At 37.3% G+C, this 17214-nt stretch overlaps 1 protein-coding gene across 1 annotated transcript in view; it reads right to left on the bottom strand.

Annotated features, from left to right (window-relative positions):
• Positions 1 to 17214, bottom strand: part of LOC108736879 (epithelial discoidin domain-containing receptor 1) — a 406840-nt gene that overhangs the window by 200106 nt on the left and 189520 nt on the right. Inside the window, exon 5 of the mRNA XM_018469473.1 lies at positions 16799 to 16879. The gene's annotated coding sequence lies outside the window, so the exon portion shown is untranslated. The remainder of the gene's footprint in view (positions 1 to 16798; positions 16880 to 17214) is intronic.

The following is a 17214-nucleotide window of genomic DNA, read 5'->3' as shown; positions in this document are numbered from 1 at the left end:
GCTTTTCCATTTTTACGAAAACCACAGAGGCGTCTTGTTCAGCGTGCTGTCAAACCTACACTAGCAAGGAGATCGGGCTGAAACTATAGCTACAAGCTATCCAAGGATGGTACTATAGAATGTCACCTCAAGGTAGGCCTAGTGGCGTCATCTCTTGGTTAGGCCGGAAACTTATCAATCCACCCTCGTATACCATCGCGGACTTTTTTGTAGACCTTTTTAAGATGTGCAATACTGTAGTATATTATTTTGTTCTATCTCGTAGGGTTTTTAGCCAGCGTTTACAATGCAAGCGCAAAAAATGTGTTTATTTACGACATCACATTAGAAACCTCTAAAATTATCAGTGTTTCTCTACTATATTATGCATGTATTATACATATAAACCTTCCTCTTGAATCACTCTATCTATTAACAAAAACCGCATTAAAATCCGTTGCGTACTTTTAAAGAACTAAGTATACATAGGGACAGACAGCGGGAAGCGACTTTGTTTTATACTATATAGTGATAGTGATGTAGCACATCTTCGGAAGGAGTCGTAGGCGAGCCGAAAACGAGTACAAAACGCTGCGATTGGAATAAAATGAAAATAAAGACGATTCTTTTCGGAATCTGTATGCCGATATATAATATAATTTTTTAACAACATCTCCCTGTAAGCTGATTCGACAGATTTACTTGTTCATACATCGTTTACAACACCAAAACATAATTCTCACTCCCGGAACGTATACACAAGCTGACGTAATGGAAGTATAAATATGTTATGATCCTATAATCCTTTAATGAAGAATGGCATTCTGTAAAATTATGTACGATGTAAAGGCGTGGGATCTGGAGAAGAAGTAATGAAACCAGTGAAAACATCCGAAATGTGGGTGTTCAGGGAAAGCAGTGGAATTTATTTTGGAAATGTAATGTATAATATAAGTAAGAATTATTTACTTTACACAAAAACACTAACTAGGAACTCACTCTCTGATATTTATATACGAGTATTTATTTTACATAAGGCTGTATTCACTTGTATTTACTTTGCTTATGTATATTACTGGTTTGTTGTTCATATACCAACAGACTACCATATACTACCATCCAATTTTCCAGATAAATTTTTTTTTTCTGAGTAGCTATCGAAATTCTTTTGTTACGCATTCGCGTATGTGTCATCCGCGAATGATAAACTACCTTGAGGCAAGCTGCTCTCACCTTCGACATTTTTAGGAAAAAGCCCAGGAGGAGCCGCCGGTAATCGATATATTGATTTCATCGCATACTTTACATTTACGTTTATTAGACCTTTCCAAGTCATACTTGGTTAACTTCTGTTTTAAATTTGTTGGCAGGCACTTGTAATTTTTCAGGTGGAAAATTACTGCTTGTCCATATCAAATATATGTATAGATTAAGATGGTAAATAATCAGTAATATTGTAAAATTTATGGATTCAACTTTTCTCACGCGTAGCAGTCGATGTACTTGCTACGTACGAATGTATTTAATATTCGCTATTAGAAATGCCTGTTCACACATATAACGAAGTATTCGAGGGTAATGAACGATGTCCTGATGGAACGATAAGCCACCACATATTTGGTAAACGCGCGCTATGTCATACTAATAAACTGAGGAAACTGGCTGCTAAGTCTGCGTCCATGTCATCAACGACTGACTTTGCAACACGCTCCGCTTCAGCGAACTAAACGGAAACAGAATATGTCTAAGATTGTCCGTATCAGCTACAACGATCTTGCATATTATTATTAACGATGAGAAGAGAACTAAAGTGGAAAGTAAATTGATCTCGTTCCATTGCAACACGTCAAAGACTGAGTTTTTGAAAAGACATCTACAAATTTCTTTTTTCTGTTAGAAAGGCTTTAAAAGACATCTTTTTTATTTTGTAACATAACATAAAGTAATAATTATTCTTTTCAGTTTCACTCTACCGAATTACGATCAAACTAGCTCTCTAAAATATTACCGGAAAAGGTCCGTTTGCAGGACTAAACTGTCGATTGTGTACGAATTGAGTACTGAAACAGTACCGCATTTAGTACGAAAAGAATACGGCGGATACAGCACCGATTGCTTTCCAGAAAGCTACTGAAATACCACCGAAAGGGCGACGCATTTATACTAAAAAGCGCCAAAACAACACTAAAGGGATACTTAAATTTGAATGTATATAGATATAACTATTATCATTATTATTAAAGTGGCTATTATTACTATTTTCATAATAATTTTGTGACTGGGCGTGAAAGTGATGGATATGGAGGCGAGGCGAGGCGCTGTTTGAGGGCTCTTTCGGATCTTTTTTAATGTGGTGTTGGTTTGAAGGTGTTCTAGAGTTTCAAGGGGTAGCATTTTAGCTATAATTTTAGAATTTAAATTTTCGTCTAATTTGTAGGAACTTTTTGGGTGGTTTAGGTCATTTTAGATATTTGGAAGCGATTCGGTGGTGCTATAATTCTTTCTATTTTTACTGAGGAAGGCGCTTTCCTGTTGGTACTCCCCCCTCTATTACTTTTTATAGTAACCACACAATATTTAACTTCACCAGTAATAAATACGTGAGCGTTTGCATGTTACGTTCGAAAATACACACAATTTATTCATTCAAATGGTAAATAAATAACGTAAAATCGCCTAATATCAAAAGTAATTAAAACGAATTTATTACCAGAAAAAAATGCAAGAGTTATCGACAATCTTTAGAATGCGGGTAGTAATCGGAATCTATTCAGAAAATCCCATTTAACAGGAGGGCGTTTCAAATTAATATTCATAAGGTAAACATTCAGACGGTTAATATAACCAATGAAATTACGTTGTAGCCATAAAACTACGTTTGAAACGGTGAAGAGCCCCACTGGTACATAATGGAAATAGTGACAGATGTAAAATACTGTTCACCTACACTTCTTTCAGTTTCTACGTCATCTTTCAGCACCAACCACTGGGAGCCATTATTTAATTTTTTTGGGTCCACTTATTACATAAAGAGCATCAATTAAAGTATTGTAAAACAAAAAAAAAGGGTAGAATAGTTCTAAGTGCTCTTTTGTTTGAACAAAAGGGGTTTACAATTGAGATAAGGGCATTGAGATCGTAAAATGTCAATTTATGAACCATTTCAACTAACAAAAATGCTTTTAGACATCATAAAATTATAAATCTTGAGTGGACGTCATAGTTCTGCCTACATCGAAAGTGCCATTATATAGTATATAGTACATTAGTACAATTATATATAGTACAAGACATTTGTCTATCGTCAGAAAAATGATAAGAAGAAGCATCTTCCATCAGTTGCTCAAATAAAGGGTTATCTGCTACAGTGTTTCTTATTAAGAAAATTTTAAACTAGAGGATTATATGGAAATCAGAAACATAAAATTACATTCCTGTGCACAACTATAACTTGTGGACTTCTAAAGTGTTTGTCAAATTTTATGCATAACTCTGGAATACGTTCAGCCATCAGATGTAAAGATGTTACGAATGTTGCGTAATATATTTAAAACGATTCATGTGATACAGATGTGAAAACTGTGACACAAAGAATTAGCCTGCCCAATATATCATAATCGTCATAAGGTCGTCAGTTCTAAGAATAGTTGAACATGCACCTCCACTCTTTCCTATCCTGAGCTAATCTTCGCATATCCCTAAAACTAGAGCAACCACATCCTTAACTATTTAATCTAGGTCTACCTCTACCCCTCCTAACTCCTGTTTCTGCCTCTAATATGTCTCTGACTACACCTTCATGCCTGAGAAGGTATCCTACAAACCTATCTCGCCTATTTCTTATTGACTTCCATCCTCTGCTCTTATATTCTTTCTAATACCTCTTCATTTCTAACCTTCTCTAACCACGGTATCCTCATCATTCGCTTTTAACATCACATTAACCTGATTTCTCATGCCTGTATTTTATAGTTTCATATTTAAAAATCACACATTATAATGCGCTACTATACTAAGCAGTTGATGTTTTAGCATAAATATGATGGAAAGCCGTGTAGCTGTCTCCTCTGATCACATTCAGGAATTAGATGACTAACAAAACGATTTTTAACTATGATCTATTGTGGCATAGTATTTTTAGGCAGAAAATGTTGTCTGATTTGTATGTTTTGCTTGATCGGCATATTTGAAGAGCCTTGTGCCAAAGACAAATGCTATCAAAGTCTTATGTTAGCTTACGGTCGAAAGACTTCCCTGGCACAAATGATTTAACAAAGGTTTCTGAGCATTTTGGAAGAAGACTGCTTATTACAACGTCGATGGCGATAGCTGTCATGCGACTGTTTATTAAAAACACTGCCGCAATTTCCGACAGCGTATACAAAGAGCGTGGCATGTCATCGTGGCAGCAACATTTGCTATGATCGCAATAAGTTGGCCGTTATATGCAGGTTCATGTGGAAGTGCATTACAACGACTAGACGTTTCAATGGACGGCATGTTTCAAAGTCTAGCGAACTCTGTCGTTCCGTTTTGCTGCTATATACATAGTAGACGAAAAAGTTCCAGCACGTCGACGTCGTCGTTGCCGCGTCGAAAACGTCCCGTCGACGTCGTCGTAGTCCGCTGACATTCTGTGTGTGCTTCACTGTTACATGTCCGACAGGAACACTAGCGATTCACGTCCAACATTTATGAAAGCTCGATGATATACGAGGGTGGATTGATAAGTTTCCGGCCTGACCAAGAAAAACAAGGTTTTCAAAAATTTTTTTTTTTTATTTCTCAACATAATCTCCTCCAAGGCTGATACATTTCTCATAGCGGTGTTCCAGTCTATTAATGCCATCTCTATAGACTGATTCGTCAAGCTCCTCAAAATAACCATTTACAGCTTCGATTACTTCTTCATTGTCCGCAAATCTCTTACCGCCAAGCCATTTTTTGAGATTAGGGAACAGAAAATAGTCACTCGGGGCTAGGTCTGGAGAGTAAGGAGGGTGCGGCATCAATTCAAACTTTAGATCGTTGATTTTAGCCGTCGCAACGATTGACGTGTGCGCTGGTGCGTTATCGTGATGAAACAAGATTTTTTTCTTCGCCAGATGAGGTCGTTTAATTTTCACCTAGTGGCTCAAACGTTGCAATAAGTCTGCGTAGTATTGACCAGTGATAGTATTACCCTTTGCAAGGTAATCAATGTATATAATACCTCTTGCATCCCAAAAAACAGTAGCCATAACCTTGTTCGCCGAAAAAATTGTTTTTGCCTTCTTTGGAGTTGGTTCCCCTGGTCCAATCCACTGTTTAGACTGTTCTTTGGTTTCAGGAGTGTAGTGGTGGACCCACGTTTCGTCAACGGTTACGAATCGACGCAAAAATTCGCTTGGATTACGCTTATACAATGACAAATTTGCGGTAGAAATGTTTTTTCGAATCAATTTTTGGTCGACTGTTAGCAAACGCGGCACCCATCTTGCACAGAGCTTTTCCATATGCAAATGTTGGTGCAAAATATGTTGCACACGTTCATATGACATCTTACAGGTCTCAGCTATCTCACGCACTTTCAATCTGCGGTCTCCCAGCACTATTTGATGAATTTTTTCGATCATATCTGGAGTTGTGACCTCAACGGGGCGTCCTGAGCGAGGCCCATCAGAGGTGCTCACACGACCCTTTTTAAACTCGGAAACCCACTGCTTAACGGTTGAATATGACGGGGAGGATGTCCCCAGTGTTGAGTCCATCTCTTTTTTAATTTCCTTCGGCGTTAACCCTTTCAAATAAAAGTATTTGATGACAGCACGATTTTCCTGCTTTTCCATTTTTACGAAAACCACAGAGGCGTCTTGTTCAGCGTGCTGTCAAACCTACACTAGCAAGGAGATCGGGCTGAAACTATAGCTACAAGCTATCCAAGGATGGTACTATAGAATGTCACCTCAAGGTAGGCCTAGTGGCGTCATCTCTTGGTTAGGCCGGAAACTTATCAATCCACCCTCGTATATCTACCTATAGGTAACAAATATACGGGAGCTTGTAATGTCTACTGTTCACACACAAAAGCACCTTGGCAAAGAACCTATGGTAATGTCAACATTTATTCAAAGTGCAGGCAGCAACTGCCATGAATTTAAACGATAACATTTCCTGGCATTGAGAGCGCAATATTTATGAAAATTTACCAACACCGCATTCCGTCCATTTTTCTCTCGATATTTCTGATTTATGTGCGCGCTTTCAATACATACATTGGCAAGTTTACTACCACTACTGCAAGTGTACAAGCACCTAGTGGTTGGGACTGGGGCTCACCAAATAACATCAAACAACCAGGCGGTAGGAGACATGTTGCGTGAAAGCGTATTGCGGAGAAAATTTGAAACGATCTTACTTTTTGTTTCTCGTCGTAAATTCAAGTGCTTCCGCCACTTTAACATTTATGCATCTACGAGAGACACTTCCGAAGAACAGCCCCAACTCTAGGTACATATACATATACTTGCCCATATGCTTTTAATATATTATCATAAAAGATCTGAAATTCACAATCATCCACTTGTTACTTTCCTTATTATTATATATATTAAAATGGATAAGCCTATAAGGTCATATCCTTTTTTTAAACAAATATAAACACACTGCATATGTAGGTATACTGGCCAGTGCTGATGACGTCGTGAATCGACGCCATACTGTTGATTCGTTCCGAAATATACTGGCCAGTGCATTGACGTCTAATTGACGCCATATTGAGAATAGTGTTTGTGCTCGTTTACAACAATTTTGCTCCAAATGTTATTAACGTTTATTACAATAAAAAATTGTTCAAACTCCGAAGCACACACGCCCGTTTGATATACTGTTACGACACACTTGTTTCACCAGTACAATATGGTGGCACACCAGTACATTATGGCGTCGGTTGATGACGTCATCAGCACTGACCAGTATGCTGGGTTATATTTCGGAACACACCCTTAAAAAACTATATGTATCTCACTAGACCTTCATGGCTGAGAAGGTGTCCTACCAACCTACCTATGAATTTAGACGGAGTCGAAAAATTAGAAGAAGCCAATTTTCCGTATCTAAGAAATCAATTAATAATAGTAAAATGAGATAGCTTTTTCTATGTGTTTCTATTGATTTATCTTAAAGTTATAAGAAATATCATTTAAGGTTGTTGTCCTTCAAGGAACACACTTATGTTCATGGGTACCAAATTGTTTATAATTGTAGCCCAGGTTTAACTGATTTTTTAAAGTAATTAAAAAGCAGCCAGTTTAAAGAAAAACAATAAAAGTTGACGAAAGAATTATGGTAAGTTTATGTAGTTACACTTTCTTCAGCCCTGCAAATATAAAATAGTGTCTCAAACCAGTACCTACGTATCCAATACGTAATTTACCTACCTAAATAATTCATAATATTAATAGAGAAGTCAAAGTAAAAAGAAACAAAATTTACACCCAATGAAAAAGTAGTTTTTATACGGTATTCGGTTGTAATTAATAGTTAGTGCAATAATTAATACGTAAATCGTCACTAATTATCGATCAAATGAAGAAAATAAGTGCACCCATAAATTATTAGTGTTTCTAGTATATGTATGAGAGTTAATAAGCAATCGGAGCTGAAATCCTGACTACGATAGGATATACAGGGTGTTGCGTTAGTCATACCAAATATTTAAAGCAAAACAATAATAAACTATTATCTATAAGTAAACAGGTCTGTAGTTCAGCGATGCTTTTTGTTTGATTGTATTTAATTAGGTATTAAATATGTTTTGCGAACCCTGCACTTAACGAAATTTAAAACGAACCACTGCAACAAAAAGAACTCGGGTGAACAAGTTCATAGAAATAAGAAAACCGAAATGCATATATGTATATTGGAATGTTTGGCTAGACGAGTGAATTAGTGTGCACCTTTTTGGGAGACTGGGGTGGAAGAAACGACGATATCTACCGAATAAAATATGGTTTCCTTTCGGAAAACGTAGAATAGTCGTAAAAATGCCACATTCATTACCCAGATGATAGTTTTAGAGTTGTTTGTGCAATCGAAACCCCCGAAGCATTCCTCTGCGTAACTATAGGTACCTACAAGGAGAAATAAAATGATAATACGTTACATTCAAATCGACATTATAATATATGCAGGTACCTATACATTTATATACATATGCAGATATGCGTCCCGTGGGTTTGTGTTACTCGGGAATTACTTTACATAGCTGACGATAATAAAATTTATTAAAGATTAACCGGTCACTCTTATGCCAATAAAATGCGTGCCGCAGTTGCACTCATGCAGAAAATGATGTTTTAAAACCATATACATGTATAATACTAAGCAAATTAAACGAATATAGCAGCTGAAGTGCTTTAAGAATTAAAAGAGAAGTCACCGACGAAGGAAATAGTCTGTCCGAACGTAAGTACATTGACGGCGATGAGAGGAATGGAGATCGTAAATTCTTCATTAGATTACAGAAAATTGTAGAATGTTATTAACGCAAACAGAAGCACACAACGAACGGATTAACGACTGGAACAGTGAACAGTTCAACAAAAGCTTTTTGCCGCTGATTTTGGCATATTTATTCGTATTGGAAGTAAACAATTGCAAAAAAGTGGTTGGGCTTATATGGTTGTATTCGGGTGTATGATTGGTTGCGTTTGAATGAAAATGTAGAAAATGTTGCCAAAACTGAATGTATTTAGTTTCAAATATAGGGTTGTTCGGAAAGTCATTTCGTTTTTTTTTGTGGAAATGAAAGACAGTTTTCGTATAATAAACAAATACTTTATAAAATTATATATTGACCGTTCTGGTCCAACACAACACCTTTTGCCATCTTTCTGGTAGTAGCATAATTCCACGCTCATAAAATTTTTGGTCTTTGCTGGCAAAAAACTGATCGAGGAGGTTTTTGACCTCCTCATTTGAGGTGAAGGTTTTACCGTCTAAAAAATTTTGATAGCATTGTATCCCATTCAAGCTGTAAAAGCTTTTGGCGAGTGACCAAACTTGTGTGAGGTCTCGCGTTGTCTTGGTGAAACACTACACCTTTCCTGTTGATTAGTTCTGACCTTTTCTGTTGAAGTGCATCATTCAGTTTGTCCAGCTGATGACAGTAGACTTCCGAATTAATCGTTGTGTTATCCGGTAAAAGCTAAAAAAAAAAACGATTCCTTTAAAGTCCCACCAAACAGACAGCATCACCTTTTCTTGGTGAATATCGGCTTTGGAAATGGTTTGAGCCGGTTCATCTTTTTTGCTCCATGACCTCTTGCGTTTGTCGTTGTTGTATACAACCCATTTTTCGTCCCCAGTGATGATGCGCTTCAAAAACGGATCATTTTCGTGACGTTTGAGAAGCGAATCGCAGATGTCAATGCGGCGACACAGATTTCTCTCTGTGAGAACATGGGGAACCCATACATCGAGCTTCGAGGATAATCCCAGGCCTTTCAAGTGGTCATAAACTGTTGAATTTGATAAAATTAACCTCAATCCGATCTCACGTGTTGTTATTCGCCGGTTCACATCAACTAATGCCTTTATCGCGTCTTTATCAGCTTCAACCGGCCTTCCCGAACGTGGTGCATCTTCGACATCAAAATTGCCGGATCGAAATTTAGCGAACCAGTTCTGGCACTGGCATACTGTCAACACACCTTCTCCATACACATCAGTCAATTTCTTTCTGGCTTGAACAGCATTTTTACCCTTTCTGTAGTAAAACAGTAACATATGTCGAAAATGCTGCTTATCGCTCTCCATATTTAAAAGGGCACCAACCAAAAACTACTGCCTAGAATTAATTGGAATTTTTCACACACAAGCCTTGCTATATGAGCTCTCAAAGCATATAAAAATTATACGGCTTAAATGTGAAGTTGGGTGCAAAAGAATACAATTAAATCCTCTGTCGGGAAAAAACGAAATGACTTTCCGAACAACCCTATAGTTTAACAGCTTACCACTTCAAATTTTTCACAACACCTTAGATAACGAAATACAAAAATCTTGAAAATAAGGAAATAATAGATCGATAATAAAGGAGAAAAAGTTGTATAAACATCAACAGTCGTAACAAATCAGTAAATTTATAATTAGAACGGTATTAAAAGTAACCATGCACAGATTTGAGGAATTAGAACTGCCCATAAAAATCAGATATTTATCACTGGCGCCGTACATTTCGGAATCGATGTTTAGATTTAAAGTTATCTTTTTCCGGTATGGCATTTTGTAGGCCCATTTCGGCCGAATGTATCTCCACATTAACTATTTTTAACCAGGGCAATACAACAAGATCGTATCAATCTCCCCAGAAATTCTTGAAACCTATAAAACACTGCAGCAGCTACAACCGCATATTCCTACCGTTTAGTAACTACTTGCCTACCACTGCATCAGCCTCCGGTCGTCGTCAAAATAAATTTACTACGAACGACGAGCGGTTTTATTTATGCGCTGAGATAATTAGCAGGTCAGGAAGCACAAGTAGCATAAAAGTGGTGGTGGTGTGGTTCTTTTTAAAAAAGATAACATGAAGGGGCGCCGCTCATCCTTCTGAATACGAGCATCAAGCGGGCTGGCGTTAAAAAAGTTACGTAAGATGTTTACGCCAAGAACGAACTCTAATAATTCGATGTAACGGAGTCATTAAACTAATTAACGAAATGCTCCAGTTCAATCAGACCGCACTTCCACTTATGCTCTATGTATTTTTAAATTGGAACAGTTGAGTAAATAGAAGGCGCATTCCAGAGTTAATTCACAAAATTTTAAAGTTTAGATTAAGCTTTACGGGACACGCAGGAAGCATCGGCCTAGTAGCTTCTCTTTCATAACTCATTTTCGTCTCATATGTGGGGGTACAGGTCTGACGAAGGAAGCTGGCGAGCAATCGCGCAGGTACTTGCCCATTTATGACCTATTTGGGTAAGTCACTTGGAACCGATACACAAATAAGCTTTCAGTAGGCGTAAACTACAGTATTAATACAGATAGGACAGTAGCGTACTAGAAAATAATGTAAAAACATGACTTATCAAAAAGAAAAAAATTAATCTATTGCTTTTGTTTTATAGTTACTTTTCACATTCACTCTCATCATGGGAATCTCTATCACTGTCACCAACATCAACAATTAGTTCTTCTGTTTGTCTGTCTATTACTTGCTCACTGATCCCTATTTTTAAATATTTAATCTACGCCCCTGATAGGAATACTGAAGAATGAGGGCTGCAATCTTTATACCTAAAACTGCCTACTTTTGCCACCGCGCATCCACGCCATTTTAAAATTTCCGCCAGCTTCCAGCGTCAGGCCTGTACTTTCCGGTTAGAGGCATAGATGGTACCAACCAACAGCATTCTATAGGGTTACGTTTTAGTAACTTCTATACTAACTTTCAGAACAATAACTTTGTTAGTATCTACACGTTTAACAGCATTTTGAAGAAGAACCTTCGTTATTTTCATAAAATTCATTTGAAAGGTTAAGTTGATTTGAAATCATACTCGTTAAAAACTTTTCTTACTCGAACTCGAACTTACTGCAAAGTTTGAGTGATGAAGAAAAGGGATTCCATCACGGCTTTGATGATGAGATGATGTTGCGATTTGACACTTACAGTCTAACATTCGTTTTCTAAGCCTAAAAGATGCTACAGTAATTTAAAATTTAGAACTAACGAGAAAGTCATGATGGGCCAGAACTTTTTCACTTCACCCTTATATTCTATTCTGATACTCATACTAAATATGTACAGAATAAAAGCTATAATGAATACTGGTAATGATTCGAAACGTTCTCATTAATATATAACAAGAAGTTAAGCGAGTTAAAGTACTTCACTCATAAATTTTTTACTGCTATATATGTAAGACATATTTATAAAATAGTTTACGATTATTTCAAGCCGTGGTTCATGATTATCTGTTGGCCATAAGTAGAGAGAATCGCGGCCGAGGCATTTTAATGAAATATCCATTTCATCAATTACATCGTGGGTCGTTATACAACTGTCATAAATCGCAAAACAATTGAAGATAACGAAGAAGGCCGACGACGAGAGACAGCAACGATCAAAAGAACAACTGACGACTAATGCCAGTTTCGAGAGTACGCGGAGATGATCGCGATTACTGACTGTTAAAAGATAATCTTAATTTATTGTCCCGTCCGTTTTTCTTCAACTGTATTAATTACCACCGTTGTATCGAAGCGCCCGGCCACCACGCCAACCATATATACGTATCTGTCTTCAAGAATAATGCAACCAGTTCGTTTGGTGTTTAGGTGACCAACTACTCGTTGCCATGAGATACAATCTCCACCGGTATAGAAGTCGAAAATTGGTCCGTGAATACAATAACATTCACTGGTGCTTTGTTTTGTCTCGATTGTATCACACACACAAATATATGTATGTGCCCACATTGTGCATCGATAGAGTTGTAAATGTTTACCCTCTCATCTTGATGGATAGACAGTCAGACAGACGTACCGCCAACTGTCGGAGAACTGTGCGAACACTAACTGCCGAAATATGTACACACAGATACAATGCATACATATACGCGTATGTATAAATTCGAGATGCAAGAGTAATTGACAGGGAAACAGACGTGTTGTTCATATCTGAATTGCATGCATACGTTTTCGAAACATTCGGGCGAACACTTGTGCCTGAATTTATGGCTTCGTGCGTTGTGTTTGATGTGCTATGTTACGGTACCTCACACTATTTTACGAAATTAAAACCTTAGTTCCACATGCAGAACTTGAGGTATCAGTAACAGATGATAACGCTGTCGTAACTTACTCATACTGATGCCCCAAAGTGTTCATGAACTGCGAAACTTTTTTATGCTGCAATTAAACGTTATTCGCGATATCAATTCAGTTTAGATTAAGAAAAGGAACTGTTAGCGTAACGTACTGTATGTAATGACGATTTCGATCATGCAGCATTAAATGTTATCTATCACTTGGTTAATCTTTATTATCTCCATGACGACTGAAAGAGAGTCAAATACTGCGATCGCTCTCACTTTTGGAACCAGTGAATATCTGATTCAGAATTTATACCAATGAAATTAGTGAACACTGAGATACACCGGTGCATCACTTATCATTCACAAGATGGTACCTTCCAGATTATTTCCCCGTTGTAATATGAGAGAGTACAAAGTCTATCAATAATGTCACATGGTTACAATGTACAATAAAGGAAACAATTACGTAAATGGACAATTTTGCTACTTCCCAGCGTATCGATTTGTCGTATGCCTCACAGAATGAATGTTTGACTCAAAAACAAAGCGGTCGGTTCGAAATTTTAATAAGAATCTGTTGAGCTACTGCAGAATTCGTTTGTGTGCAGTATTCATTTTTTTGCGATAAATTATCAATCATGTTGTCTTGCTAAAATTCTAGGTATCACTTTAGAGGTGTAATACTATCCGCTTTTATTTGGTGTCCCATACATTACATTAGGATGTAGACGATTTAAATGCTGATGTAATTCAGTGGCAAAGGTCCATTATTTATTCACCGCTTTAATAAGCTTCTTGTGATCATAAAGCTTTCTCGTCTACTGTCGCCGCATTAATCCTGCTCGCCAGTCCTATAAAACCTTTCGTTTTGGACGCCGCCCTTTTTTGATTTTTTTTTTAAAGCCGATGAAAGGAAAACGAGATCGTGTTGGGTACTCATCGTATGTCCGTACAACTTTTATATGTAAATTGTATACCTGATGCAGTGAGTATCCAGTAAAGCAGAGTGTAAAACCGCCCGTCGGTACGATGTCTAACAGCAGACAAATTATGGCCCTTGTACGGCGGTATTAGCATTCACGAATTTATGTTAGAGGTTACCTTAAACTCCGTGGAGATTTGTTACCCTGCAGGAGGCGGTCACTTCCCTGCACGCATGGGGAATACCCGAAATGTTTGATCCCAGGGGCTACAGTCAATAATTTAAACTTCTGTCCGAATTATTCAACATCAGGTGCATAGATAAAACGTAAAAATGTTTTAGACTAACAAATTTGCGGAATGTAGTTTAAAATTCCTTTCCATAACTGGAAAACCTTATATCTAAGACCGCCTGTTTGTTCTGATAAAACATTTGATTGGAATCGCAATGTTTTACAAATTATTAATCATCCAAAGAAGATTAGCTGCCCAAGATAGAAAAAAGTGGAAGTACGTGTCCAACCAGTCTTAGGACTGGTGACCTTTTGATGGTGATGAATCAACCAAAACCTTTATGAGTAATGCCTTAAAGTAAAACTACTTTACTACCATAGATGACTAAAGCTATGCATAAGCTTCTAGCCATACTCAGATTGAAGATCAACAACTCTTATGGATTTCCATTTAACTTTAACGGGAACTTGTAGAAATGGAAAAAGAAAAGTGACCATGAAGGAAAATCGTATCTAGGAATGTAATTTTAAAACGAAATCGGACCTGACTGAAAAAGGTGGTAATCCAATACGTTTTTCTCGTAATGGAATCGTTATAAAAACCAATTAGGAGGCAGCAGATCGCAATTTCTAGAGTAATTCGGTTAAATGCTCGCCCGGCTCCCTGCTGCCTCTAATTGGCAATTCATAGCTATTAGAACTAGAAAATGACATGAACCGAAATCGGAGCTTTGTGTTCTACACAACTAATGCAATTGTTCTTGCAACCGCGATTCGGATGAAGCACGAACGAATCTTTTGTTCGCATTAATTGAATCTGTGCCCCATTGTCAATGCGCTTTTCTGCCATATCTAACGAATTCCTTCTTCGTATCCAAGCACCGAGAATGAGAGATAAGAAATTTCGACGACGGCGACGCGTTTTCCTACGTTGAGACGCGACTGTCGCGGTAACTGACGACGCATGAAGCTTCTCTTCCTGTTTTTACAGTTAGTTGCTTTCATTTACATTTCAGGAGAAACTGATGTGAATCTCCGTTGTCATTCAATAGCGTGCTAACTCAAACAGTAGATGATTTTAACGAAAAAATGATAAAGCAAGCACAAACAACAGCGTTTGTCATCAAGAGTAACATACACATTGATTAATGTGACCTTTATTTTAATTTCGAAGAGTCTTCTGATGTTGTTTACCATAACAATTATGGGACAATAAGACGGAATAGGAAAAAAAGTATGAAAATATTCTTAAAAGCTTCAGTAGGACAAAATGCTTCTAAAGAAATTATGTATTTATTAGGAATATGTACAAAGGGTTATCTCCAACACATTCACGAGGGTGAAGGGGACGTCCTATTTTAATTTCGATTTGGAGCACTCCCCAAAACAAATCCAAACTAAACGCTTTAAGGCAACAGAGAAAATCATATCTTTTTTAAAGATATTGTGGTAACAGTCTTGAAATTTAAACAACAATGATGAAGTAGCCACTAATTGTTGTTGTTGGATAATTGTTATAGTAGACCAGATGTATGAAATAATTGGAAAAATAACCGAGTATAAATATAGACGAGTTCGTTTTGAGTCCTTTAAGGAAATTTATCGAACGATCCGAATAATAACCAACAACAAGACGCGGACGTCGGACGGACGGACGTCTCGGACGGCCCGAAGCGATAAATAAACGTCTAGTAAATGTCAGTAATCGGATATGCTTTTAAAACGGTATAAAGGCAAGAAGTGAGACCGTGGCGGCACTGCTGTTATGTCATGGGAGTTCGTCAGACGCATGAACAACGGTTTTTATTGAGATAAACCCGAAGAGCGTATGGGCCGCATTAACACTCGAAGAACTTGCTTGACAACGTGAATCAGATAATAAACAAACATAAAAGTATCGTTTAGATCGGTTCGTGTATACGTACCGTAATACCCCATTCGTACCATTACATCACATTCCTTGCGTTTCTATAGTATTAAGTTGGGCGCACACTGAATTCGCTCGGACCGGACGGCTCCCAACGGTACGATTGGCAGTTTCTGCTAATGCACTGTCAACTAAGTCAGCACGGACCGAAGGAGTAAACCATTGTCGATTGTGGCTTCCAAAATAAGATGAATATTAACTGAATGCGTCGATAGTGCTGATGTAATACGTGGGGCACCCTGCCGTTCTGATCCTACCGTTCCGATCCGAGTCGATTCATCAGTGTACGCCCTGCTTTATGCTCTGTATTCTGACGACACATTGAAGGACAATACATATAATAAATCTACAATTTGACAATCAAAAAACATGTTCTTGTGTCGCATCTCTCTATGAGAAAACTAAAAATTGCTTGATTATTATAACATTCCTTAAAGATCTTTATAAGTAGATAACATTTTTTTCAATTAAATCGAATTGTGCATGTAAAAAATGAGTAAATCAAGAAATAATCTTAAAGGTTGTATATAATAATGATAATAGGTACGAGAATTTTGCGTTTTGACTTGAAGGTTTTGTTTAGATATGCAGCAAGAATTGATAATCAACGACAACAAGAAACGTTAAGAAAACGAGTGGTTGTAAGCGATTCAACGTAGAGAATGCGATATTATTAAAGTTACAAGTGCAAGCATCTGGTAGTGAAAACTTCTTAAATTGAACTTCTCGACATTTACTATTATACGTACGTCGTACGTATATCTACATAATGCAAGGTGCCTTCTACAAACTGTATAACGTTGCTGTTTGAGAGTTTCAGAAGCTGCTGCTTGGATTTCGAGTGGCTCTTTAGCTTATATAGCATTCGCGTAATTAGTTCTTTGATAACGAAGTTTGTGTAAGCAGTTTTCATTCAATTATACTAGTCTTACCTCATAATGCCGGCGTTCACTGCATCCAAATTGATTCATCCTAATTACATCAGGCTGGATACTCTGACGGCGACCAATTGTCTAGGGAAAATTATACAATTTCAGTTTCAAGTAGAAACACAATATATAATGAAAAAATTAATGAAATGAAATCAGAATACAACTGTTAAAAATAACAGAAATATTTAAGTGTGAAGCTTTCATTAAAGCTTTGTTAAATTTTTGAGAGTTAAGTACAGGCCTGACGCTGGAAGCTGGCGGAAATTTTAAAATGGCGTGGATGCGCGGTGGCAAAAGTAGGCAGTTTTAGGTATAAAGATTGCAGCCCTCATTCTTCAGTATTCCTATCAGGGGCGTAGATTAAATATTTAAAAATAGGGATCAGTGAGCAAGTAATAGACAGACAAACAGAAGAA

This window comes from Agrilus planipennis, unplaced genomic scaffold (genome assembly GCF_000699045.2).
Source record: "Agrilus planipennis isolate EAB-ADULT unplaced genomic scaffold, Apla_2.0 scaffold106, whole genome shotgun sequence".
Taxonomy (NCBI): domain Eukaryota; kingdom Metazoa; phylum Arthropoda; class Insecta; order Coleoptera; family Buprestidae; genus Agrilus; species Agrilus planipennis.
Note: the sequence above shows the minus strand (reverse complement) of the source record. Positions and strands in the feature narration are given on the sequence as shown.